The sequence below is a fragment of the Hemibagrus wyckioides genome, linkage group LG13, assembly GCF_019097595.1.
Source record: "Hemibagrus wyckioides isolate EC202008001 linkage group LG13, SWU_Hwy_1.0, whole genome shotgun sequence".
Taxonomy (NCBI): Eukaryota; Metazoa; Chordata; class Actinopteri; order Siluriformes; family Bagridae; genus Hemibagrus; species Hemibagrus wyckioides.
In genome coordinates, this window is record NC_080722.1 from 18,157,036 (window position 1) to 18,183,117 (window position 26,082).

The 26,082-nt window shown below is 38.9% G+C and overlaps 1 non-coding gene across 1 annotated transcript; it reads right to left on the reverse strand.

Annotated features, from left to right (window-relative positions):
* Positions 1–1,065: 1,065 nt before the first annotated feature.
* Positions 1,066–1,229, reverse strand: LOC131364226 (U1 spliceosomal RNA). The gene has a single exon (XR_009206440.1). It is a non-coding gene; the product is annotated as a U1 spliceosomal RNA (small nuclear RNA).
* Between the last annotated feature and the right edge of the window lie 24,853 nt (positions 1,230–26,082).

Here is a 26,082-nt window from a genome sequence, read left to right on the forward strand (position 1 = left end):
ATCTATTGAATACTAACTCCGTGTCTACCTGGGGCTTATTCACTGCACTGTATGCTCCTTTTGTCTGCGCTGTTCGAATGATCATGCATTATGCACGGGTGTAGTGGCTGGCTCGCTGGCACAAAAGTGTCCCTGAGTTGGATTAAAGCTGAACAGGAGCACCGAACCTACTTCCTTTGATTTATTTACTCACTTATGATTCAGTATGTACACCAGCTGCCTGCAGGAAAGTGCCACAATTACCTACTAACTTGGAATTGATCAGAACAGAGTCTCCTGAGCGTGGCTAACAAGCAAGCTTTTTTATTTAGGAACAAAATAGACTCTATTACCACAGAGTCTACCAGCGCACTCAAACAAGCATACAAATATTTTATGCAGGTCCTGTGGAAAAAACAACAACAGCAGCAACAATGGAGGTAATCTTGCTTTCACAACTGTTAGCAGTGGGAGTTTGTTGCTCTGGTTCTGGTTGAGAATTCTGAATTATGCATCATGAGGAACTTATTAATTAATTATCATATTTCATATCAAAGCATTTACATCTCTTAGGAGTAATCCTAAGAGGAACATTTTACCGTCATGAATGCCTAAATCCAAGTACCAGCATTAGAGAAGAAATGAAAGGGACTTCCTTCTACTGCATCAGTGCCAGAGTTTATTTCAGGATCTATACCATGGTTACAGTAAGCAGTTAATATGAGTACAGTGTTTCCAGGGAGACTCTCTTCTCTTCATTTGAATCGTACGCTGATATTCTGCTCTATTTGACCTACATACTAAGTTAAGTTGTCTCTGTGTGTCACATATACATTACTGCACAGTGGAATTCTTTCTTTGCATCTCCCATCCTTGGGGGTTGGGGTCAGAGCACAGGGTCAGTCATGATGCAGTGCCCGTGGAGCAGGGTGAGTTGAGCCTTGCTCAAGGGCCCAGCAGTGGCAGCTTGGTGGTGCTGGGACTTGAAACCTGGTCTTCCGGGCAACGACCCAAAGCCTTAACCACTTGAGCTGCCACCACCCTAAAACTCCCCTTTCTGTCTCCTTTTCCACCAGCGTTGTGAGAAAGGGGAGAGCGTGAACGCAGTCCCCCACTATCAGAAATTATGCAGTCAAGATTTACGCATTTGGGGATTTCGCAAAGGTCAGCACAGACCGAGTGCAATGGCTGAGCCTCACTTTGGGCAAACCACCTCTTTGATCAAGGTATTTTCCGTGCCAGGTAATTATCTAGTGCTGTTAAAACAGTATAGTATTTCTGATTGGAGATAGGACATTTGTGATATCTGTGTCCTTTAATTATACAACAATTATTAAAATAATTTTGGAATTGGCCTGGTTTCATTAATCACTGAGCTGATTCTGGATTACTTCACTATTTGTTACCAAATTTAGAAAATGTGGCCATTATGGCCAGTATAATCTGAAAGAAAATTAGATTTGCAGACTTTAATTTGAGGCAGTATGGTAAGCCAGTGGGTAGCCTCCAGGGTCCCTGGTTTGATCCTGAGCTCAGATTACTGTTGATGTGGAGATTTGCATGTTCTCTTTATATTCATATGGTTTCTCTCCAGATTCTCCAGTTTCCTCTGGGTTGGATATGCTGAATTATCCCTAGGTTTAAAAGTGTGTGTACATATGAAAGTTCTGATGGTGTCCTATATATCAGCAGGTTCTGATGACGATGATGATGATGATGATGATGGATCTGAGTTGAGTCAAATGTGGCCAAAAATAGTATGATGTCATTTACTGTTACTCCTTTTGACATTTTCATTGTGATAATATACCTTGCAGTTGTAAAAGTGTTAGTGTTTTGTTAGAGTTTCAGGAAAACCCCATTTTTTCCCCTCTGTTTATAATTTCTGGTTTAATTTGAACACTATATAATATATTACAAGTAATGAACATCTGCATGGGAAATAATAAACGTGTATCTGAGTTGCATGTCTTACCTCTTGCTGTGCCTTGCTTACTGATTCCACAAGAAACTACACATACAATTTTAAGCATTTTCCATAAGAGTCTGAATTGCTAATTATTTCTATACCAATTTATTTAACATGCAACTTTCTTTTTATTTGCTTTTAGTTCAAATATTTAACAGCATTCCAGTACGTTCTAACAAGGAGAATATTTGCACGATCTGTATCAGTAGTGCTTGACTTCACACTATCACACTTACTAACTCAACTGTGACAATCTCTTATAGGACAGGACGCTGGAAATTTTGGACTACTGTCATGCCTGCTGGACACAGGAAATGGTGAGTTATTCTTATAATACACTGAATGATAGGTCTGAATCAGGTCTTATTCTAAGCGCGTACCCTTCCTGCAGCACTTTATGTTCCTCCCATGGAGCAGCTGAGGTGAAAATGACGCAGCTTAAGGACAGAATGTTACATTATTGACATGACGAATCTCCCACACTTGCAGGTTCTGGAAATACATTATTAGTCTCAGTTCAGGCTTTGAGAGATTGTAAATAGTGATTGGATTAGTTCTCTGGTATATAAGACTGAGTTGGGTTGAGACATGAATTAATGGAATTTTCCAGGTTTTATACCCAGGTGTATGTTATGAACATGTGACTTGGTGTATGTGGGGAAATGGTTGTAGTGTGGTTCAGTATTTACAAGCAGCATGACCCAAGGCTGTGCGTGTAAGCATTATGTGATGAAATTAAGGCACTGCAGAATATCTATAGGCAGGACTTTTGAGCTCTTTCCCGTTGATTTGCAAATATTACAATCTGTTTTTGCTGATGGTTGCATAAGGCACAGTTAAAGTGAGACTTCATTAACATTAAATATATGTATTGTTTTCACATTTACATTTCTGGCATCTGGTAGACGTCCTTATCCAGAGCGATGTATAAGAGTGCTTTGACGTCTATATCAATGAATGCATACTTTTTTTTATACAACAATACATAAACAAACGGAAAAATAAGAGCTAGTGTTTCAGGAAGAGGTAAGTCTTCATCCTGTGTTTGAAGACAGTCAGTGACGGCTGTAAGGACACCTAGGGCAAGTTCATTCCCCCACCTCAGTGCCAGAACAGAGAAGAGTCTAGATGTATACCTGCTTCTTACCCTGAGAGATGGTGGAACCAGTTGAGCAGTGCTAGGTGCAGTGTGAGGAGTGACAAGAGCTTAGAGGCAAGAGATTGCTGATCCATTCTTGGCTTTGTAGGCAAGTGTCAGTGTTTTGCATCTGATGCGTGCAGCTACCGGAAGCCAGTGGACGGAATGCAGCAGTAGGTTGCTGTGGGAGAAATTAGGCAGGTTGAAAACAAGTCACGCAGCTGCATTGTGAATCATTTGCGGTAGATGAATTACATTCAGAGGTAGACCTGCCAGTAGAGAGTTGCAGAAGTCCAGTCTCGAAATGACAAGAGACTGAACAAGCACCTGAGCAGCCTGTGTGGATAGAAATGGCCGAATCTTTCTGATGTTGTACAGAAGAGCAGGTGACATTAGTAACATGGGAGGAAAAGGACAGTTGATTGTCCGAGGTCAGTACACATATTCCTATTTCTCCCTTCTTGTCCTCATAGGTAGCCATTGCAACTAGCTTACATGAACTGGCGTGTCTACTAACAGCCTATATATTACCTATATGACTGTATTGATCCTGTCAGCATGTAATCAAAACTAATCATTAATGAAATATATAGCCGATTCGTCCATTCTTTTCCACGTGGGGTAGAAACTGAGACGACGTCCCATGAGCCAAGATTAATTTATTTCCTGCCCAAATGACAGGGCTTCATCTAATCTCTTAGTCAAACACACTGATTGAGTGGCTATGCTCTGGCTGATGTTTGGCATTTTAACTAGATGACTGCAATCCTATTATTTATGCTCCCATATTAATTTACACATGATAAATGTTAGATTCTCTATATGATAGACTATATATTGTCACTGCTTTGCTAAGAATGTTCCACCACCCAAACAATAATATATCAAGATTCAAGATTCATGAAGCTTTATTGTCATTTCAACAACATATAGCTGACGCAGTACATAGTGAAATGAAATAACGTTTCTCCAGGACCTGGTGCTACATAAACATACAACATAAAGTTCAAACACAAAAAACAACAACACAGAGCTAGGACAGAAGTTTGTCCCAGAACAAACCATTTCTTCTGGAGCTCGCAGCATTCAGAAATCCAGTATACACATGAGATAATTTCTATGTATAATGAATTAATTCCCAAGATCCCCCAAAATACACTTAAAACAAACATGATTTTGGTGGATTTCATATGAAGAAACCTGTGAGAAAAGTTATGGTCACTACTGCTAAATTTTCATCCAATCTGCTTTCTGTTTAAAAAAAAGACAGGGAAGATAAATTATTTTCACAACTCTTTACTTCCTCTGTTTTCCCCTGTTCTCTTTTCCTGTCTATTAATAGCTCGTACAGTGCAGTTGTGCTCGGCTTGAGCTAATGGTTTTTAAAAAAAAAAAAAATCTCTAACAGTGGATAATTTATGGTTGTTAACCAGCATGGATCATTCCGGTGACATGGCTGCCCTGCAGGACCTCAGAAATGGCACCGTATTGATTTTCTGTTTCAGTTGTGTGTGGTGCTTTAGGCCCTTTCCTTATCCATCTTGTACCTCAGCAAACAAAACAATACTCTCCTTGTGGAACAAATGTCATGCAGGTTGACAGCAATGCCAATGCTCTGCTTGCAAGTTGTATGTTAACTTCATTGATATTCATATTTTTGTTGCTCAGAAAAGATATCAACACGCTTGAATACATAGCCTGAGATTTCTCTAGACTATTAACACTTGAACCGCTTGACTGATACATTTTTGTAAAGGATTATTCCTTCTTGATTGTGTAAAAGCTTTTCCTAATGAAATTTTAGTGTGCCTTGTAAGCTTAATGCTGATGCTGAGAACAATGTTTATACCAGGGTTCATCTTATTTAGGGGTTGAAGGTCACAGATTTCACAAAATATCTGCCCACACCAATACATCCAATCATTTCTCATATATAATACTGCATGTGCCTTGTTCATTTTAAGAGATTAATGAGTCCAAGGAAGATTTCACACTGGCAGTTTAGTCTGAAACAGAGATAGTTTGTGTGGAAAACTGGTAATGTAAAAGCTGTCATGTGGACTGGGAAGTACACTGCAGCACCAAACCTGAGACTCTCTGTAGGAGGTGGTGTGAGTTCAGTTACACTGGAACTATGCCAAGGTTCCTGTGAATGTGAAGGCAACTCATACTCTGAACTCCGGTCTGAACTTGATCAGGAAGTAATGTAACCTGCATGAGGGTTTTAGCTGAAGACAACATCGTTATTTTCTGCAAGACTTGTGTACCATGAGTGTCAGGGGAACGTAGAAGAGGTGGATTGCCTTATTGCACATAATTGCAGCAAAATACAGGGAAGTGGTAGCTTAGTGGTTAAGGTGTTGGACTAGCTGATGGGAAGGTTGTGCGTTTGAAACCCAGGACCACTTAGCTGCCATCACTGGGCCTTTGAGCAAGGCCCTTAACCCTCAACTGCTCAGTTGTATGAGATAAATGTAAGTTGCTATGGATCAGAGCATTTGCCAAATGCTATATATACACAGTTCGATAGAATCAACTGAGCCTGAAACCAGACCTCACATGCACTATATGGGCATCAGGGACTTCTGATACATTAGGAGAGTGTTTTGTTTAAGCTTTCCTTCCATTAACAAAGAAACATGTGGGCTTGAAAGGGAAGAGGTTGCTCAGTGGTTAAGATGCTGGACTACTGATCAGAAGGTTGTGAGTTGAAATCCCAAGAAATCACCAAGCTGCCACTGCTGGACCCTTGAGCAAAGCCCTTAAATGCTTAGTTCTATAAATGAGAAAAATGTAAGTCACTCTGGATAAGTGTGTCTGCTAAATGTAAATTACAAAAATGTGTCTATCATATTTTAAGGATGCATGTCTTAGTCTTTTCTCATGATTGACTGAAAACCATTTTTGGTTTTCGTGATTGTTTGGTCATTGGGGACACATACTGTATATTCGCTGGTTTAGTTCTTTACTTTCACTCTCTGTTAGATTTTGAACTTGTTACATACTTGTATATGGTATCAATGAAGCTCATTTAAATTACAGATCTTACAGATCTTTTATTACTGACATTTCATAAGTCATTTCGTACAGCAATAACAACAGTGACTGTTTATGCCTATAAACCTGAAACATGCAGTCCCATGTTCGGTTATTTTTTATTATTTAATTAAAAGATTTAGTAATAAACCTCCGGTAAATTGACTTTTAACTGCAATTAAACTTACTTAGACTAATGGTATTCTTAGTCTGTGACCTAGCAAACCAGTAAAGATGTATCACTGATAGAGCATTCAAAGCACTTTTGTACATCACTCTGGATAACGCCTTCTGCCAAATGCTTTAAATGTAAACTTATATACAGATTTGAAGCACACTGTTAGCTTATTATGTTATAGCAGTCCATCATATGCATATACACATCATAAATATGTGTAACATTGTTATTACTGTCCTTCAGATTCTCCTTGCTCTGGATCGCCACATGGTATCATCCGATCCCTATTTTTTACTCTGCCACATTTGGGGCACAGCAGTGAGAGCGTGGGATCAAGCAGGGAACATTTCATAAATATGTGTAATATATGTGACACTTTTTAAACGAATGTGTTAAGAGTTTTGGGCTGATTCAGATATGAGGTTACATGAATGAATCATGCTGCTTTTGACTTTCACTTAGCAGGATCAATTTAAAGGTTCCTGATATACCTCATGTCCCAAAGTACCTGAACTCACCCTCTGTTTTGAAGCCCTGGTCTAACCATTGTTAGCCAGTTGTTTATTTTTAGTCCATATTTGCCGGGAAAAAAGCCTGACCTTCATACAAAACAAAAACTCCTGACTATACAGAGTTAATGGACATCTGTGTCCCCAGTCATTAGCTAGCAGTAAGCTGTAACGAAAATGTAAGGTTCTAGGAAGCAGATCTCTGGCCATTAGGAAATAAATATGATGTGAGCTCTCAGTTAGCTTACTGCAGATAGCTGGCAGTGTGATCGGGGCGCTAAGTGGAAATGAGGTGGCTGGGTTTTGACCTGGCTCTCCTTTGGGCTGAAGACACCATTAGCAGTCTGTATGTGACCCGCTGTCACCCACACGCTTTCATATCCCCTATGCAGTAATAGCAACAGCAGCTACCGATCAATGGTAAAATTAAAGGCCACACTAATGAAAGCTGAAGCTGTGCTAGAAAATACACTGCTACAAATCTCTGAGAGCTGTAATGGAGCATTCTTTCCCCTATCTCATGTCCTCTTTCACAATTCCTTCTTTTTGTCTGGCAGCAAATCTCCTGATGTTTATAGTAGGCAGACTGTGTGGTGGTGGTGATGGTGCACACTAATTCATTGCCACTATTCATACGATACACAGAGATCGGTTCATTATTTATCCAGATGAGCAGAGGAAGAAGACAATAGTGAGAAGGAGCATAGCATGATTAAGTACTGTTGGGGCTGACAGCTTTGTGTGTGTGTGTGGAAATGAGCCCAGATGTTTAGATGAATGATTCATTTCATCCTTTGGCACACACTTACCAGGTGTCTTTGATAGGATCTGCCAGGTGCTGGCCAGAAACAGAGCATTACATATACTACACACACACACAAGAAAAAATACACAATAAATACACAATAAAGGCTTCAGTGCTTTTATTTTATTTTATTTACTATACACTAAAACCAAGGTGTTAGTGCATCTGAAAACAGCCAGAGAAGAAGGATATTTAAACAGTTCCTCAATGTAGCCATTCTATTTGTTTGCATCAGTCCTCCAAGGCTGGGGATAAAATTTCCACCTTTACTTTGCTGAGGGTTGAGTGTGCTTGTTCACCCTATGCTTGGGGGGTTTCCTCTGGGTACTCCAGTTTCCTCCACAGTCCAAAGACATAAACTGTAGACTGACTGACATCTCTACTCTGTAGTGTGTGGATGGGTGTATTGTGCCCTGCAATGGCCTGGCATTCTGTCCAGTGTATCTGAAGCTTTGTGCCCCGAGTCCCCTGGGAAAGATTCCAGATTCCCCACAACCCTGTGTAAGAGTAAACAATTCAGAAAATGGATTGATGGACGAACAGTTCTTAAGAAATGAGCCTGAAAAAATAAAAATGCATACATGGAAACATACATAATGCATAGCTCTGATTGACAAAAAATATTTCATACAGAATCACAAAGCAAAAGCCACTGACACGCAAATCATTTGAATTATTTACATACAGTAGCATGGAAAAGGTCTTATGCTACCTAAATTATTTAATATCCTAATCTAATATCTTTATTTTATTTCTCCTGCATTACAGTCAGTACAAAACTGTTACCGCAAACACATACAAGGTTCACACAGATGGAACACACATCTATCACACATCACATTTAATTGTTATAAATCAAAGAACGGTGCATGATTTCTTTATGTTTACACATTGAATAGTGCTTTTATGAATCATTGTGTGTCCCACCACTGCATCCACTCTGCACTAATGGCTGGACTGGGATTGTGCAGCGCACTGTAGCTTATCAAAGGAAATGTAGTCCAAAGTGTGCTTTGTAAAACGATCTCCATCTGCGTGTCAGCTTAAGAGCCTAAGCATTACGCTAACAAGAGGATCTGGAGGGATCTTTCCCCGAAAACTAGAGCTTGCTCTGTTAATCCCACTGTCACACAAAATGAAAGAAAGTCTGAGAGAACTGCTTTCGAAGAAATATGGAAGAATGATACTGTAAGATAACTATTTGTGCCAGTATTTGTCTGAGATCTCACAGCTTCCAAACGAAAAGAACAGACTGTAACCTTCGCCAAGATTGTTGTCGTTCTGTTCGCTCATGAATCATCACTGTGTCCTCACACTGCTTCTCTATATGCATTCACAGCACCTAGATTTTTGCCATCATTTAGGACATTGTGGAAAATGTCAGAATACCTGCAACTACCTGCAGATCGACTAAACTGCTTCACTTAGGTAGTTGTGACAGGCACACACAGTGATTAGTCACAGATCTGCTGTCACAAATCCCCCCCCAAAAAATTGTCAGCGACAGGATAATCTCGGCTAAAATTGTGAAGTGTGAACACAGCATGAAGATAGGCATGCAAATCCCTCCACCATGAGGCCCTGTTTGTTTACGGTCTGATGGGAGTTAATTGCTGGTACGTCAAGTCTGTGTTTTAATGGGCTGGATGCTGGAACCCTCGCAGGAGTATAACACACATAAAAGAGGCAGTGTGCCATGAGTGGAGCACATTAGACAAACAGGCCAAAACACCACTAATGAGCAGGGAGAGCCAATCCCACACACACACATACACACACACACACACACGTATGCCACTGATCTGTTTTATTTGCAGTGAAATGACTTCGGTATTTCTTCAGACTGTCACTATAATGTGGAATTACCTGTCTGGTTTTGTGTCAGCATATTGCATTGCACACACTGCATCTCAGTATCTTATAAGACCTACATCTGTGCCCAAATTCTTCCAGCCATCTATGCTCTGTGATACACTTATCAATAGAAATACAGAAATCTGATATCCATTTTGATGTGTACTGAGCAAGCAGCCAGAAGTGAAAGTGCCAAAGCCAAAGACAGAATGGCTATCACGTGTGATTTACACGTTACAGTTGACAACATACAGTCATCCTGTTTAAGGTCTAGTAGCTGGTTGGGAGTAGTTTGAGACCTACCTTAGTTTAACTGTGATTTAAGTAATGTCATTAAGCAGAGGTGACAGGTTTTAGTTCAACTGCATCTCAAACCACACAAAAGATCTGATAAAAGTTGGGCACTGGAAAAGGAAGACGATGTCTTCTTTCCTGAAGCTTTTCTCAGCTTGTGAAATACTCTATACTCATCCTTTCCCTCTCACAGTCTTTGCCATATACCTTACAATGAAACTCTATGACAGCTAGAGCTGCATCTGAAGTGAAGTTACTTGTACTTCCCTGCCTACAAGCCACCAACACTTGCAATTTCAACTCAGTACTCTTCTCAACTATCAGTTTCTTCCACATTAACAGAGTGAAGTCAAAGGGAAAAAAATGAACATGGCCAAAATCTAAATATATCTACTTTTAGTGGTATTGGCTTTAGATCACTTACAGTACTTGTTTAAATCTATGACACTGACACTAATGATTGCTGTTTAGAGAAGAAAATCATTAACGTTAGAGTTATTGACAAAGCATTGATAATGCTTATTGCTAGTGTGTGCTGTTGTTGTTGTGCTGCCATTTGTTGCATGATTACAGTAGAAATTCACTAAAGTAGAACAGTACCAGTATCCAGTTAGCCCTGTAACTGTGGTTAAAGTAGCATTTTAAGAGCTTTTCACCCTCTCACAGAGCAAAAAAAAAAAAAGATATGTTGTCATGTTGGTTTCTTTTTCCACTTCGCATGTCAAATATACTGAGGTGGGAACGGTCGATTTGATCAATCAAATATGATCAATATCACCAATATGAAGTGTATGGCTGCTTATAAGGAACTGACCCAAGTCAAGCATTCCTTGTCAATAGTCCTCACAGGAAGTCGTGCCACCAAGCTTGGGCTAAAAATAGAACAGACCACCCATGCCACCAATCTGTCAACAAAAAAACGTGTGAAAAATCACCTAGCTTTTGAACACATGCTGAAGGCAACGTTGGTATCGTGGGTTGACTCTTTCCAAGCAGCTTTCACTGACTGAAAAAACATCTGTAAACTCTCTCCGCTTGGCATTCCACTGTATCACCAGTCACTGAGAAGAGGTCATTAGTATTTAAACAGAGTTCAACAGTTGACATAAATTGGGGGGTTTCTTCCCAATCTGCCCCTATGGACTCAATTGTAAATGGTAAAACCATTTATCTGGCCCTATTTATAGAGTAAGAAAGCTAATAGACACTCATATTCCCTCCTCTGTGATCTGCATGAACATTTCACATTTCAGTACTATGCAGCTTTCTGTTATTATTCCTGTTGTGTGTGGGGGATTTTTTTGTTCTAATGAATAAACTTAATTTATAGTCACATCACAGTATGGCTTTCTCGCATTTAAATAATCGAATTCAATCAAATAGGGTGCGACATACAACACCGAAAATAAGTCTTAACTGATGGGAGCAGTAAATGACAAGTTTTAATGATGTTATTTATACACATGATACATAAAGTTTAATCACAGGACCTGGCAGCGGGACAGAAGCAGAGATGTATTTCATCAGAAGACTAAAGTGGATGAGTGATGCGCCACTGTTACAGACACAAGGACATTCTGATTGGTGCCAAAGATTTGATCCAAGCATGTAATATTAATCTGTACCTTTTGCTTTATTAAGATTAGAAAGCTGTACCACTGAACTACGAGTTGTAAATTTCCATATGTTTAATGCCTAAAGTAATCTTAAGATGCTACAAATGTGAGTCACAGTAAATTGAAGATTGGAAATTGTTCAGGTTGTGTATCACTTTTTGCTTTTTTTAATTAACAATGCATGGCATGTTGCAGGAAGGGAAATGTGAGCTATTCATTGGAACGGCTATCACAGCCATGATGAATGAGCTGTCACATCCAATTGTTCCACAGTCTTGCTCTCTGCAACATTCTTCACTGCCAGCTATCACCAGATTGCCAGGTCACACTGGGTGAGGTCAGAGGTCAATTCAAAGGGTGGCACCAAACCTCAACTTATCCAGAAATGTTCATGATCATTTTATGATTCATCTCAGTTTCATTCCACAATGCAATATATTTATTTATAGCATATTTCTGTGTAATTAAGAATAATTCAACTCCTTCTCGCTCAACAAGTATTCCATATCATTTCATATTTTACTGTAATTTATGCACAACGATGTGAAAGCAGCCACATTCATTAAGCATTAACATCTGGCTAATAATTTATTTAGCATATAAACAAAAGAATAAATGTATTTTGCCAAAACACAATAGATTAATCAAAAACATGGGATTTTAAACATTAAAGTATCCATTAGTTTTTTAAGCAATTTATATGCAGAACAGTCATTAGCAATGCTGTTAGGATGCCAGTTGGTTTATGAAGAAAGCACATTTTTTAAAATTATTGCTTTTTTTGTACATAATTCAATCCAGGGCTTACAATTCTAATTAAATCCATTTCCTATCCAAATTGTAACCTTTCAAAATGTGTAAAATGTCAAGTAAATACTTATACAGGGCCCATTGCTCACTTCTCCCAGGTTATGAATTACTTTCACTTTTTCTCCCATATGACCTTCCCTCCTTCCTTAGATGCTCACGTATGATATGAAGCAGGTTAGCTAGAAACAACAGGTATACACCGCTCAGGCATAACATTATGAAGGCTGGCCCGTGTGGTCAGATCCAGGCAAGCTACTGTTGCTCATATTGCTGAAGAAGTTTATGCAGGTTCTGAAATGTGTCAGAATACTCAGTGCATGACGGGTCAGGACTGTTCTGGCAGCAAACGGGGACTAACACAATGTTATAATGTCATAATATTGTGCCTGATCGGTGTATAGTGCATTTCATTAAATAAAAACATTTACAATGGCACCTGAGAATGTGTGAGATATACTGTATTAGGCAGCAAGTGAACAAGTGAAGCTTATTGAAGTTGATATGTTGGAAGCAGGAACACTGTGCAAGCATAAGGATCTCAGCAACTTTAACAAGAAACAAACTGTGATGGTTAGATGACTGGATCAGGTCAAAACAGCAGTGTTTCTATAAGTGCAGTGGTTAGAACCTACCAAAATTGGTCAAAAAAAGGAGAATCTGTGAACCAGTGACTGGGTCAATTGTTGTAAAAGGGGGAAAGGCTAGCAAGTCTGGTCTGATCCCAGAAAAGCTTCTAAAGTACAAAGTGCAAAAAAGGTTAATGTTGGTGATGATAGACTGGTGTGTAGCTGCAGACTGGTCAGAGTGTCCATGCTGACATCTGTCCACCGGCAAATACACCTACAATGGGCATGTGAGCATCAGAACTGTACCATGGACCAAAGAAAGAAGGTGGCCTGGTCTGATGGATTTATGTTTCTTTAAACATCATATGGATTTCCAGATGTATGTGTGTTACAGGGGAAGAGATGGTACCAGTAAGCTGTGGTAGCTCGAGTGGTTAAGGCTCTGGGTGGTCTACCAGAAGATCAGGGTTCAAGCCCCAGCACTGCCAAGCTGCCACCATTGGCCCTTGAGCAAGGCCCCCAGCCCACCCTGCTCTAGGGGTACTGCATCATGGCTGACCCTGCACTCTGAACCCAAACCCCAAGGATGGGATATGTGAAGAAAGAATTTCACTGTGCAGTAATGTATATGTGCAAATAAAGGCTACTACTATGGAAAGTAGGCAAGTTGGGCAAAGTTCTTCTGGGAAACCAAGGTTCTTGGCATTCACATGGATGTTAATTTGATACGTACCACCATAGCCCAAGTACATCGCTTCATGGCAAAAGCATTCCCTAATGACAGCGGCTGCAAAAATTGTTCAGGAATGGCTTGAGGAAAGTGTTCAAGGTGTTGACTTGGCCTCCAAATCTGGAGCATTTGTGGGATGTGCTGGACAACCAAATCCAATCCTTGAAAGCCCCACCTCACAACTTACTGGACTTAAAGGATCTGCTGCTAATGTTTAATGCCACAATGCCACCTTCAGACCTGTTGTGGATTCCTTGCCTTGATTGATCAATGCTGTTTTAGGGGCACAAGGGGGATCTACACAATATTAGGCAGGTGGTTTTAATGTTATGGCAAATCTGAGTAATTTTTTTTACAATTATATTATTTCTAGTGGTAGTAGTAAAAGTCCAGAAACTCTGGAAACACTCTGTCTTTGGCCAAATTCTTCCTCCTTTACCATGGGGAAAAGACTTTCAGCACAAGGTTAAATCTGTTATTAAATATTAAAAATCTTATAAAAAAAAGTCACAAATACTGTTAAGCAGAACCAATACCATAATATTAGAAAAAGTTTTAGGAGGAACTGTAAGCATGAGCAAACTCTATTTGAACTCTATTGAATATTTGTGGTTGTAATTACAGCAGACAGTTCAGACGCACACCCTGACAGAATATAAAGGAGTATGAAATGTTCTGTGTGAGAGAGCATCTAAGAAATTTTTACATGTGTCTCCAAAATGATTTAGACATCTTATTTCTCTCTCTAGGGGAGGTTTCACTGAATATTAATTGTCATGATGCCAATAGTTTTAAAATTAACATTTTGCGTGAGGATGACACTAACAATTTTTAAGTTTGGAAAAGTACAGGGTTTAAATATAAATTATTACTGCATGTAGAGGCTCACAGTTGCGATGGGCTGAACACAGACACGCAGGAGACCAGGTAGAGAAAAAAGGGCTCTTTTATTTAAAGTCTCTAGGGTGAGATGAGGAGTGCTGTCTTCAACAGTGTGCTCTGAGGTAGTGGCTTTCAGTGATGAGGCAGGACCCAGAGAGCTTCAAGGGGCGCAGTAGGTTCAGAGAGCATCGTCCTCTGTGTCTTCACTGGGCTCTGGAAAGGAGAGGGAAGCATTCATAAATTAATACTGTCAAAGCATTTGGTTTAGCTTAGTGTGTGTGCTGCACTTCTTTCTTCTCTCCCTGCTTCTGCTCAATGGGGAATGGTTGCCTCTGCTCTGATTGGTCGTCCCACATGGGTGCTTCTGTTGCCCCGTCCTGCAGCCATGTGCCTTCCATCTTCCCACAGCACTGTGGGTGCTGAATTGGCGCTATACTTTCAGCACCTGGGTTGCACACATGTGAAGGGCTTATTTCAGCTGTGTGTGTATTACATTGACAGAGACAGACAAATGCAGAAGTGAATGCAGTACAGAATGTCTAGACTCTTTCACAATTTTTAATGAAGTTCTCAAGGACACGGTGAACAGAAGCTTGAATAACAGACTTCAACAAGACTGTTGAGCAGAACATTCATTCTTTCCACAGCTTGGGCATCTTCAGTTGCAATGTAATCTCAACATGTACTGCCATTAAAGTGCAGTATATTAAAAGAGAGCAATTCTTCTTCTCTCCACAGGAAAGTGGCATCGATTGATTGACCGTGCGGTATAAGGGAGTTGAAAATGTCATACAATCGTTGAAAAGATACAGAGGTCAGCGCTGTCGACCGAAAAAACAGCCTTTTTTTTTTTTTTATTAGTAGTGTCGCAAGACAGAAGTGTTCGCTATAAGAGGATAGAAGTGTACCAAAAGTGATCTAGGTCTTTCTTTTTCTTATACTTACTTTTTTTTATCACTAATCATTTTTCTATTACAGCTTTAATTACTAATGGTATTTTCTATGGAGGTGTTAGATAATGAAATGCAGTAAAAGAGGTAAGAAATAAAAGTATTTCAACACATATTAAGATTATTTATTTATTTATTATTTATTTATTAATGATATATAAGATTTGATTCTAAATATCATGTGTCATTGTCATTGTCTCCCGCTCATCCGGAGCCAGGTCGCGGGGGCAGCAGTCTAAGCAGGGATGCCCAAACTTCCCTCTCCCTAGACACTTCCTCCAACTCTTCCGGGGGGATTCCAAGGTGTTCTCAGGTCAGCCGAGAGACATAGTCCCTCCAACGTGTCCTCGGTCTTCCCCAGGGTCTCTTCCCGGTGGGGCATGCCCGGAACACCTCCCCAGGGAGACGTCCAGGAGACATCCGAGACAGATGCCTGAGCAACCTCAACTGGCCCTTTTCAATGTGGAGGAACAGCAGCTCTACTCCGAGCTCCTCCTGGGTGACAGTGCTCCTTACCCTATCTCTAAGGGAACGCACCGCCACCCTACAAAGGAAACTCATTTTGGCCACTTGCATCCAAGATCTCATCCTTTCGGTCATGACCCAAATCTCATGACCATAGGTGAGAGTAGGGACGTAGATTGACTGGTAAATCCAGAGCTTAGCCTTTCAGCTCAGCTCCTTGTTCACCACAACAGACCGGTACATAGATCACATTACTGCTGCCACTGCACCGATCCGTCTGTCAATCTCATGCTCCATCCTTCCCTCACTCTTAAACAAGACCCTGAGATACTTAAACTCTTCCCCTTGAGGGAGGAACACCCCTCCCACCTGGAGGAGACAAGCCACCTTTTTCCAGTTGAGAACCATGGCCACAGATTTGGAGCTGATCCTTATCCCAGCCGCTTTGACACTCGGCTGTAAACCACCCCAGTGCATGCTGTAGGTCCTGCAGAGATGAAATCCTGTGGTCCCCCAAATATCTATATATTAAAAGGCTAAAACAGTATGGCTGAAATAAATATTTAAAACATCTTGCAGTGCCCTACATTTTTAATATTCAGGTCTAAAATATTTAATACTGAAGAGAAACATTTTAGTAAATAGAATTTCTTAACATGCAGATTTTAATTGCAAATGAAATACAAATAATGCAAATAAATTTCTCACACACATTATTAAAAAAAACAACTAGTTTTTAGATGAGTGTGCTCCCCAAAAAAACATTTTTTTATTTAAAAAATTTCATTTTTTATTTTTGTTTGTTTATTTGCTTGTTATTCAATTTTGACAAAAGGTCTAGAAAGCTACTGGGGATTATACCCATTTAAATAATGATTTGTAGGTGATTTATTTCTTATTTTTTCCTAAACGTTTTTTTTTATAACAACATAATTCATACCCTGGTTGCCTGAAACTGTAAGACTACACGTATTAAAATGATACACTTAAATTACAAACTTGTTCATATTTACCACTTTTTCCTTTCATCATGTTTTATTTCATGTGAAATCGCACTCATTCTATCTTATTAACATGTAACAAAAATCAGTCAAAGGGAATATTCACTTTTATTTCTCCTGTAATGTACTGTACAAGAAATTTGACAGATTCATGCCCTAAAAGCTGACAGATACCCAAAGCCTTTTATCTGAGTTTGAGATAAAACAGAACAAAGGATCAACACAACTGTAAAAGCAGATTATAAAAGATAGATAGATAGATAGATAGATAGATAGATAGATAGATAGATAGATAGATAGATAGATAGATAGATAGATAGATAGATAGATAGATAGATAGATAGATACTTTATTCATCCCAATGGGAAATTTACAACTTCCAATAGTATCCACAAGCATAGGTAATGAGGTAAAATAATAAATAAATAAATAAATAAATAAATAAATAAATAAATAAATAAAGTAGAAATATAACAAAAAGAAATAAATACTAGAATTTAAGAGTACAAAATATAACAAAAATATAACAAATAAAACATAATAAAATAAAATATAACAAAAAATAATTTCTTATGGGTTGAAAGAGCTGTGAGATAAATGAATGAAGGTTAATTGATCCACCATCACACAACCAAATATGAGAAGACAGCTCCATGGAGACACACATTTACAAACTGTACTCTGCAGTGTAGGAAAGATCATGATCCGGTCACAGAGCAGAAAGTGAGCAGCTACTTAATGGGAAGCAAAGAAGACACCTGTGGAGATGTAACAATGTGAATACAAATGGAGTCATCTGAACCTACAGTGGACAGTTGAGTGGGAGAAAAAAGGCTAGGCAATGTGTTTTTACTTTATTTAAATGTCCTGTTTGGACATTTTTTCACACTGTGATGAGTGATATGAACAGTAACCGGGCCTGAACCTTTATGGTCCATAGGATGGAACAGATGTACAGGTGTTCCTATTAAAGTGGCCAGCGAGTATATTTCTAATTAAATCACAGGAAGGTTATAACAAATTATTGTTAATTATATTGTATATATGAAATGCCTCCATCTGTGAAAAAGGTCGATCCTTCTAAATGACACTGAGGTTTTGCTACACAAACCACTGACAGTCGGCATCTACTCATTTACCCTATTGACATGTTCATATATACTTAGAACGAGAACAGAAGCAAATCTGAACATATACAGACCAGCAAGGTTATTCACTCACTGCCTAGACAAGGTGACCTGCTTTTTAATTTGCCAAGGTTCAAAAATAATAACCAGAAGTTTGTTAGCCCAAATAACTCTGCTTATCTTAATCAACAAACAAGCTGTCTGTCAGGTCAAGAGATATTAGCTAGATCATTATCAGTTTGATTAAAGGTAGGACCATCCATCTGTGTTCTTCAGTTTATTAGAAAACAGACATCATTGTGGCTGTCGGACATCTCCTTTATTAAAAAAAAAAAAAATAGCCTAAAGTTGAGCATTGAAATTAGATTTGAAGGAGGTACTCTCTTTGTCTTCTCTGTCTTGCCTACTCAGAGATTTAGCTTAAACAGTGCCTCCCAGCCCATTTTTTTATGATGATAAATGTGGGTCATCATTCTGGGTTAGTGATGATGGAGCAAAAAAAGCCACATCTGTGTTTGAGAGCTTCAGAGAGATACAGTGAGTATGAGTTTTTCAGCGTTTGCCTGGTGAGGCTAATCCTTCATAATACTGAGCTCATGATTTCACTTATACTATATGCTTATCTCATACTTATCTCATGTGACAAGTCGTGAATTGTTAGGGTTAAGTTTGGGACAGCACTGGAATTTATAAGACGCTGAGTGGAATTAATTTAAATGAAAAAAAAGGAAAAGCTTTAATATTAATAATAAATTTAATAAGATGTGTGTTATATAACTTTCAGTATTGCAGCTGTGCTTTTTACATTCGTTGTTGTCACAGAGAGCAACACCGAAAAGGTAACTTCCGAAATCATTTTTTAGAGCTTCCAGATGGTTTTAACGCTTCAGACAAAAATTCCTAGCTTACACTGAACCTGACCCACATACTTCTGTGAAATGACAGCAGTGAAGTCACCTGAATCCTTGCTGCCAGAACAGAGCCAGACCTTAAGCTTGAAATTTTAATTCTGCACATGCAGTCAATATGTATGAATTTAAATGTGGCTGCTGTTTTATAGTTTTACAGAATAGACATTTTGGCCCTCAGTAATAGTGCCATTTCCAGTGACTGACCCTTAGATTGTAAGCCTGCACTAAATTATGTAAATACGCTGCTAATATATACAAAGAGGAATTGTCAGATCTCAGATAGATGTATGATCATGTAATATTAACTGAATATTTAGGTCATGCTGCCAAACCAGAATTAATGCTTGTTAAAGTCATTGTGTAACTGATCTCTGCAGTGCACCTAAAGCTAGATGCATGCTATGAGATTTTTTTTTTCTTTCCACCGATTTGTCCATGTTGAGTAAGACAAAAATGGCCCAGGTTTGAGCATACAGACTCATCGGGATGTGGAAGTGGGTGTGTTCTGTAGCCAGGTTTAAATGAGTTAGTAAGCCTGGTCTAACATTGGTTAAGGTCCAGAATTATCAGAGATCTCTCTCTCGACCAGGATTGATTTTTCTTGGAGTGTTAGATTATCAGTAATTTGCTCAAGTGATTTAGTCATCAGCAAGCGGTGGAGCTTGAATTAGCTACACTTAAAAAAAAGGTTATTCGCTTCCTCTACTGTTACAAATCAGAGGCAAGTGGGTGGAAGCAAGAGCTTAATATTTATAAAAACCTATAATCTGGAGTTTGCATAGGAGAGTTTTCTTGGACGCTTTCGTAGCCGAGCGTCCAAGATAAAATTGTCAAACCAGCAGTGCTCTCGGAATGTGAGGGATGGCATTAATCTCTCTCCTGTCAATCAAAGTGACACTAGCCACTAGCCACTTCCATGTGTGTGGAAGAGGGAAGTAGCATGTTCTTCTGAGTGTATTCCACCACACTGTGTTATTGCAGGAGCTTCACCTAGGTTTCATGTGACACGGAGGAAGCATGTGAGAGTCTACAGCCTCCCTGTCAGATGACATAGAAGACATGGCTGGTGAGTGAGAATTGGTCAAGACTACATTGGGAAGTAAAAATCAGGCTAAAACTCAAAGAAAAATTCAGAAACATGGTCAAAAACAGGCAAAAGTCAAAGATGAAGCAAAATGAGATATACAGGAAAACCAGAGCATTCAGAATTGCTTTTGGAAACGATGGCAAAATCCTTTTTTTTAAAAAAAAAAAAAAAAAGTCTTTTTTAAGAGTGTTAACATTTTGGCCAACAGAAATTAAAAAAAATGTTCAATTAAAAAATCAATTTGATGTTAGGTAAATTATGATTTTAGAAGCTGTAATGTGGATTCCTAGTTTGATCCACCCACATGGATATTTTTTTTGCTGACAGCAAACTGTCAGCTGTTCAAAATGGAAATTAGTGCAGTGAAGTTTCCAAAAGAATCCTAATTATATTCAGGTCTTTGCTACATGGTATTGAATATATTAGTAAGACCTGATCTGGAGTGTGTCTGGTCTGGCACACTGGGTTCCAGCGGCATGGTCGGAGGTTGGAGAGCGGTAAATTAAAGGTCTCAGGCAATCAGGTTGCCTCCACGCGTCGCCACCGGCCTCCTGATTCCATTACGTTCCTGTGATGGAGTGCACCTAGCAGGAGCTATACAGATTCATGAGCGTGATGAAACATTTTTCACTGGCCTCACTGTTGTCGCCTGCTGTCACCCTTGAGGTGAAGGTTCATGATGCTCTGACCCATCACTTTTTTGTGAGAGGTGCCTAGTTCCATCCAGATCAATAGGTGCAATCTTCATAATGCCATTCTTCCTGTTTCTGTCACAGTTTGTCCTCCACAGTCAACTAGCATATTGACTAGACCCATATAAAAAATCTTTCACCTCCAAGGCCACAATAAAATGCTGCAGCTGACGAATGAAGGACACGGATTTAATGTTCTTAATACACAAATGCAATTCGGTCAGGCAGGACCATTCCTAAGTGTTCTGCTTAACGCTGTAATCCTATTAGGGTTCTGTGTTTGTCATGGTCGTCTCTGCTACGCCCCGTCACTCTGTCTTTTCAGATTATTGAGCACCTATTCGTTGTTACTAGTTCGCTCTGCTTTTTTGGCCAAATGCAAGGTTTTGTAATGTTGCTCAGCTACTCAGCCATCTATTATCCAACTCCTCACAGTTCTTAGTTATGTAAGGAATCATCTTTCCTGGTGTTGGTAATAATCATCTTGCCTTCAAGGATAAACAATATGGAGAACATTATTCACATAATATTGATACATATTGTCATTTTGTGCAGCATGTCTCGTGGTATAATCCTAAATGTTGTAGCTTGAATCAAATCGTTTCCATTTGCTGGACCATGCAAATGTATTTAGTCATCAAAACTCCCACGCAAACACTCATCAGGACTGCCTGAGATTGGTCAGGGATGTGTTGAGATGTTCACACAAGCGTGTCAGAGAGGAACTGTGGAGTTGACTTGTCACTGAGCCCTGACAGGAAAAGGTGCTTCGAAAAGCCTGTAATGTAATTTTGTTTTGATTTCCAATTTCAGGGTTCTAGCTAATTCAAGTCATAATTATACAGGCAGAATAAATAGATTGAGAGACTGAACTGTGGAGAGGAGCTTTCTGGTTGATAAGCTTCCCTCCAAAAAAACTCAAATGGTTTGCACATAGATTCATCAATTAACTGAAAACGTGATCCAGGTTAATGCTATCCTACAAGAATCATGTAATCTACTAATTTTAGTCATTTTAGTACTTCACATGGGGGAAGCCTTGGCGTTTGATGTATTTGTTTCATCAAACATCATTTAAAACAACAGAAATAGTTGTTTAGATAGAAAAAAGAAAATACAATACAGAACAGAACATGTACTTATATATCTTCCCAAACGTTTTGGTACACCTCTCCAAATCATTGAATTCAGCTGTTCCAGTCACTTTTATGACCACAGGAGTATAAAATCAAGAAGCTAGGCAGCAAATTGTTTCTACAAACATTGGTGAAAGAATGGTTCCCTCTCAGGAACTCAGTGAATTCAAGTGTGGTACCATGATAGGCTGCCACCTGTGCAATAAGTCCATTCATGAAATTTCCTCACTACTATATATTCCACAGTCTGTTAGTGGTATTATAACAAAGTGGAAGCAGTTGGGAACAACAGCAACTCAGTCACGAAGTAGTAGCCGACGTAAAATCACAGAGCGGGGTCAGCACATGCACAGAAGTTGCCAATTTTCTACAGAGTCAATAGCTACAGACCTCCAACCTTCAGGTGGCTTTCAGATTAGCTCGAGTTTTTGTATAGTTTAATTAAGAAATAAATTACAACAGGTTGTACTAGTACAGCAAATTAAACAAAATAGTCTGAGCTGCGTTATAGTTTAAACCAACAGTTCTTAACACCATCTCCAGCCACCCACCCACCCCCAGGCAGGAAAATATTCACTTCAGGTCTTGGGCTGCTGACTCAGTGGGATGGTTGGGTTCGGCTAGAATATGCGAGTGGGTCCAGTTGTGGCTGAGTAGTGCTGAGGAAAATCTTGAAGACTTGAGTCTGCCTCTATTCTTGTACTTGCTCTTCACATGAAATGGCTCAGTGTCTAATCATCAGTCCAGTTATGATTGTTAATTAGTTAAATCATGTCACCCGTTGGCGGTGCCATTAGGCGAGAATTTTATAAACTCTTTTAAAATAAAGGTTTTCCCGTGAGGGTTGTCTTTGTTTGATGATCAGAAACAATTAGGCGTGACAAATATAAACAAGGAGGGGTAAAAACTTTTTTCATGGCACTGTAGGGGGTCTAGGTTTGTGTGATATAATCTGTACATATTTGTTAGGGTAAAGGATTCTTCGTCCCTCATTGCACACATTTATTTTGCTCTAATGAGCCTGGCTGTTAAGCTGTGGTGATTAATTTACCAGGTTCTCCAGGGTCCTGCATTTCATATGGATTTTTTGTGCCATTTTGTTATCTTATTAATAGTCTTCCTGATAAATTTGTATGACAGACACAGTAAACCAAACGTGGAGATTGTAGAAACCACATCTTTGCTGTCTTTCTGCAAACATACTGCAACTGGGTAAGCCTGGCAGCCAGAGGCTTTAAAAGAATGATATCTAACAGTGGATGAAATTCCTGGATGGTGCAATCACATCCACATCAGGGGGCTTTCATGAAAGTCCACTTGGTCACACAGGAAATAAAAAATCAATTATTAATTCCAGCTTGAAACTGTGAAAACTTTTCAAGGATTTGTGTTTGATTGCTTTGCACTTCTCTTTACTCTCTAATCCTTTGCCTGAAAAACTTTATGCAGCTGTTGTGTCACTCAGTCCTGAGTTAAGCCTGCTTTTTATCCCTTTGTCCTCATAGCCTCAGTATCTGTGATGTCTTGCGTAATTCATATTCTCAACAGAACACTTGTATATTATCTAGACTTGTGTGTCATAAATACATAAATACATCAAGCGTGGCTTGGTAGGGTTTCACAAATTCTTATTCTATTGGAAATTTGATTTGACACGAACACTGCCATGTAAAGTATGACATGCAGCAAAATACTATTTGATGCATTTCTGATTGTATTATAGAGAGTAGAATGAAAATTATATTCTACATATATATATATATATATATACTGTGTATATATATATATATATATAGGAAATATAAAACTATTAATAGAACAGTGTGTTAAAGTGCAGATATGTGCAATTAAAGCAATATATGCAATATGTTCTGTGAGAAATCTGTATGTGGTATTTAGTGTTGTGCAGAAAAGTCCAGAAAAACCAAAAGCTCTAGCTCTAATTGTATGTGTTGTCCTGGCCCACAGGAAGCAGCTCCTCCTCATTCTGTATGTAATGGCCTTCAGTAAGCAGAAGCGCTTCCCTCACAGAGAGAAAATTTCTGTTGTTTGGATGGCTGAAGTCCTTCACTATCTTTACTATCCTCACTCTCTATGTGTGAATGAATGTATGAATGCATGTGCATAGTGCTCTGAGATGTTTTCCCAGAACAAGCTACAGATCCAGGAAAAAGCACTAACGGAAGGTCATACTCAGTTTTACAGACAGCCTTTTATGAATAACATCATGTACAAGGCTCTAACCGATCAAAGGAGCATTTGTTTTGTATGTGAAAACTAATTCTGCCTTTCATCTGTGTATAATGAAAAGCATTCAGAGAGGATTATTTGCCTGCCTGCATGCTTCTTTTTAATGCCCAGGACCATATAGTGAAATTCCACTGCTTTTTAACTAGAATTTAATCAAAGGCTCAGTGAGAACAATTAAAAGACCACAATACTTTCTAGGAAACTCCTTTCTTTATGATTCTACTTTATTTCAAACCAGCATTGCTTTCATTCAGGCCAAAATAAGATCAGACCTCCTTCAACTTAATTCGTTACGGCAAAAACAACTCAGTAAAATTAACACTGCAGAACGCAAGCAGGGAGTGAAGTCCTGCATCTTCTCCTGAAAAGTACTAAGCTTACTGACTCACTGATTTCAGTATATTCACATTTTGTATTCTATATTTTCTATTATATATTTGACAAAAATACAGATTACAATTCAATATGATTCGATTTCATATTTGATTTATTATCCTACGATTGATACTGTATCAAGACCAGCTTTGCTCAGAATCTAGGATAAGCCTACCTTTTATTTACAAGTGATGATGATGATGATGATGATGATGATGATGATGATGATGATTGGAGAGAACGACAATAATAATTTGTTTAAAATAAATAAATTAATAAAATAATTATAATCAATAATAACTGATTTGTGATTAGTGCCCTACTTCAGCTCCAACATTGTCATTTAAATTAATGCAGCGATCGCAATTATCCAATTTTTTTGTTCCTTTTTTAGTTATCTTTAGTAGCTTACAGCTTAACAGGATGAACCTGGTCAGCCAAGTCAAATCTCCTTCATGTCAGGCCGACGTTCTGCATCTTGCATTAAGGCTTCGTTTCAGCTGCTGAAGGTTTTAAAACATACTCTAGGCCTGGCGATCTCATTTTCTTTTAATGCTGTCCAGTTGATACTCTTCACAGAAGTGCACTCTTTCATTCATGTGTTTTACAAAAATAATCCTTTCTAACATGGAGACTCAAAATCACGCTCCTTTGTAAATTGCATTTTAGCTAGAAAAGGAAATGAAGATTATTGATGGAGTAAAGCATTGTTTGAAATTTGCATTCAAATCACACGCATTCTTACACCTTTTATATGATTGTGATCATGTCTAGCATTTCAGTCGTACCGTGAAATTGAAGACTTCTTTATTCCCTGTGGGATATTATGTGTGAAGTGATGGAGGAGTCCACTCAGCCACCTGTGGCCCTTAGAAATGTAAAAAAAAAACAAAAAAAAAACACCTCCTTTATTCCTTCCAGTGTCCTGCTTTCTATTCTTTACACTGAGAAATGCCACTAGTACATTCTTCAATTCTTTAATATCCTGTTTGAAAGTGATGAAATAGTATCAGGCGCATTTTATAATAATTTCACACTGTCCTGAATCATGAATCATGTCCAAAGCAGACCAAATTAAGCCATAATTTCTCCTCCCCTGGAATGCAATAACAGAGCCATCAAAAGTGCATTCTTGCAGTTTCTGTTTTGTGTAATTCCCCAAGGCTGTGAGGTAGCGGTAACTAACTATTCCTTGAAGACTAATAAATGGGACTCATAATAATGAGGTGCTGTGATAGCATGGTCCACAGTACATGGTAATGGGTTTCTCACCTCCCTGTGAGAGAAGATGAAAACAAGGGCACAAAATTTCTCCATTATTGTCGAAGTTAACGAGTAGATCTGCCATTATGGTAGCTGGTTAATCAGAGCTAGCACAAGCCATTTTTCCAGATGAGCTCAGTCTGCAATTTCTATTTCCTGATAGCTGATATTTCATGCACCAAATATCCCCCGTGAGGAAATGCCCCAAATATTAACTTTGCCCTGGTGTGAGGTAAACTGAAATTCATTTGACAAACATACAGACATTACAGGGGCGTAGGCCATCAGCAGAAAATGGTTATCATTAATGATAATTGACTGTTCGGCAGTCCAGTCGAGATAAATAAGAGAGGCTGGAGAGAGAAACACTAAAGGGTCATCTTTGCACTCTGGGAAAAAACCTCATGACTCAGAATCCTGCGTTGTGAGTCTGTCTCAGCTCTACAGACAGTGTGTAAT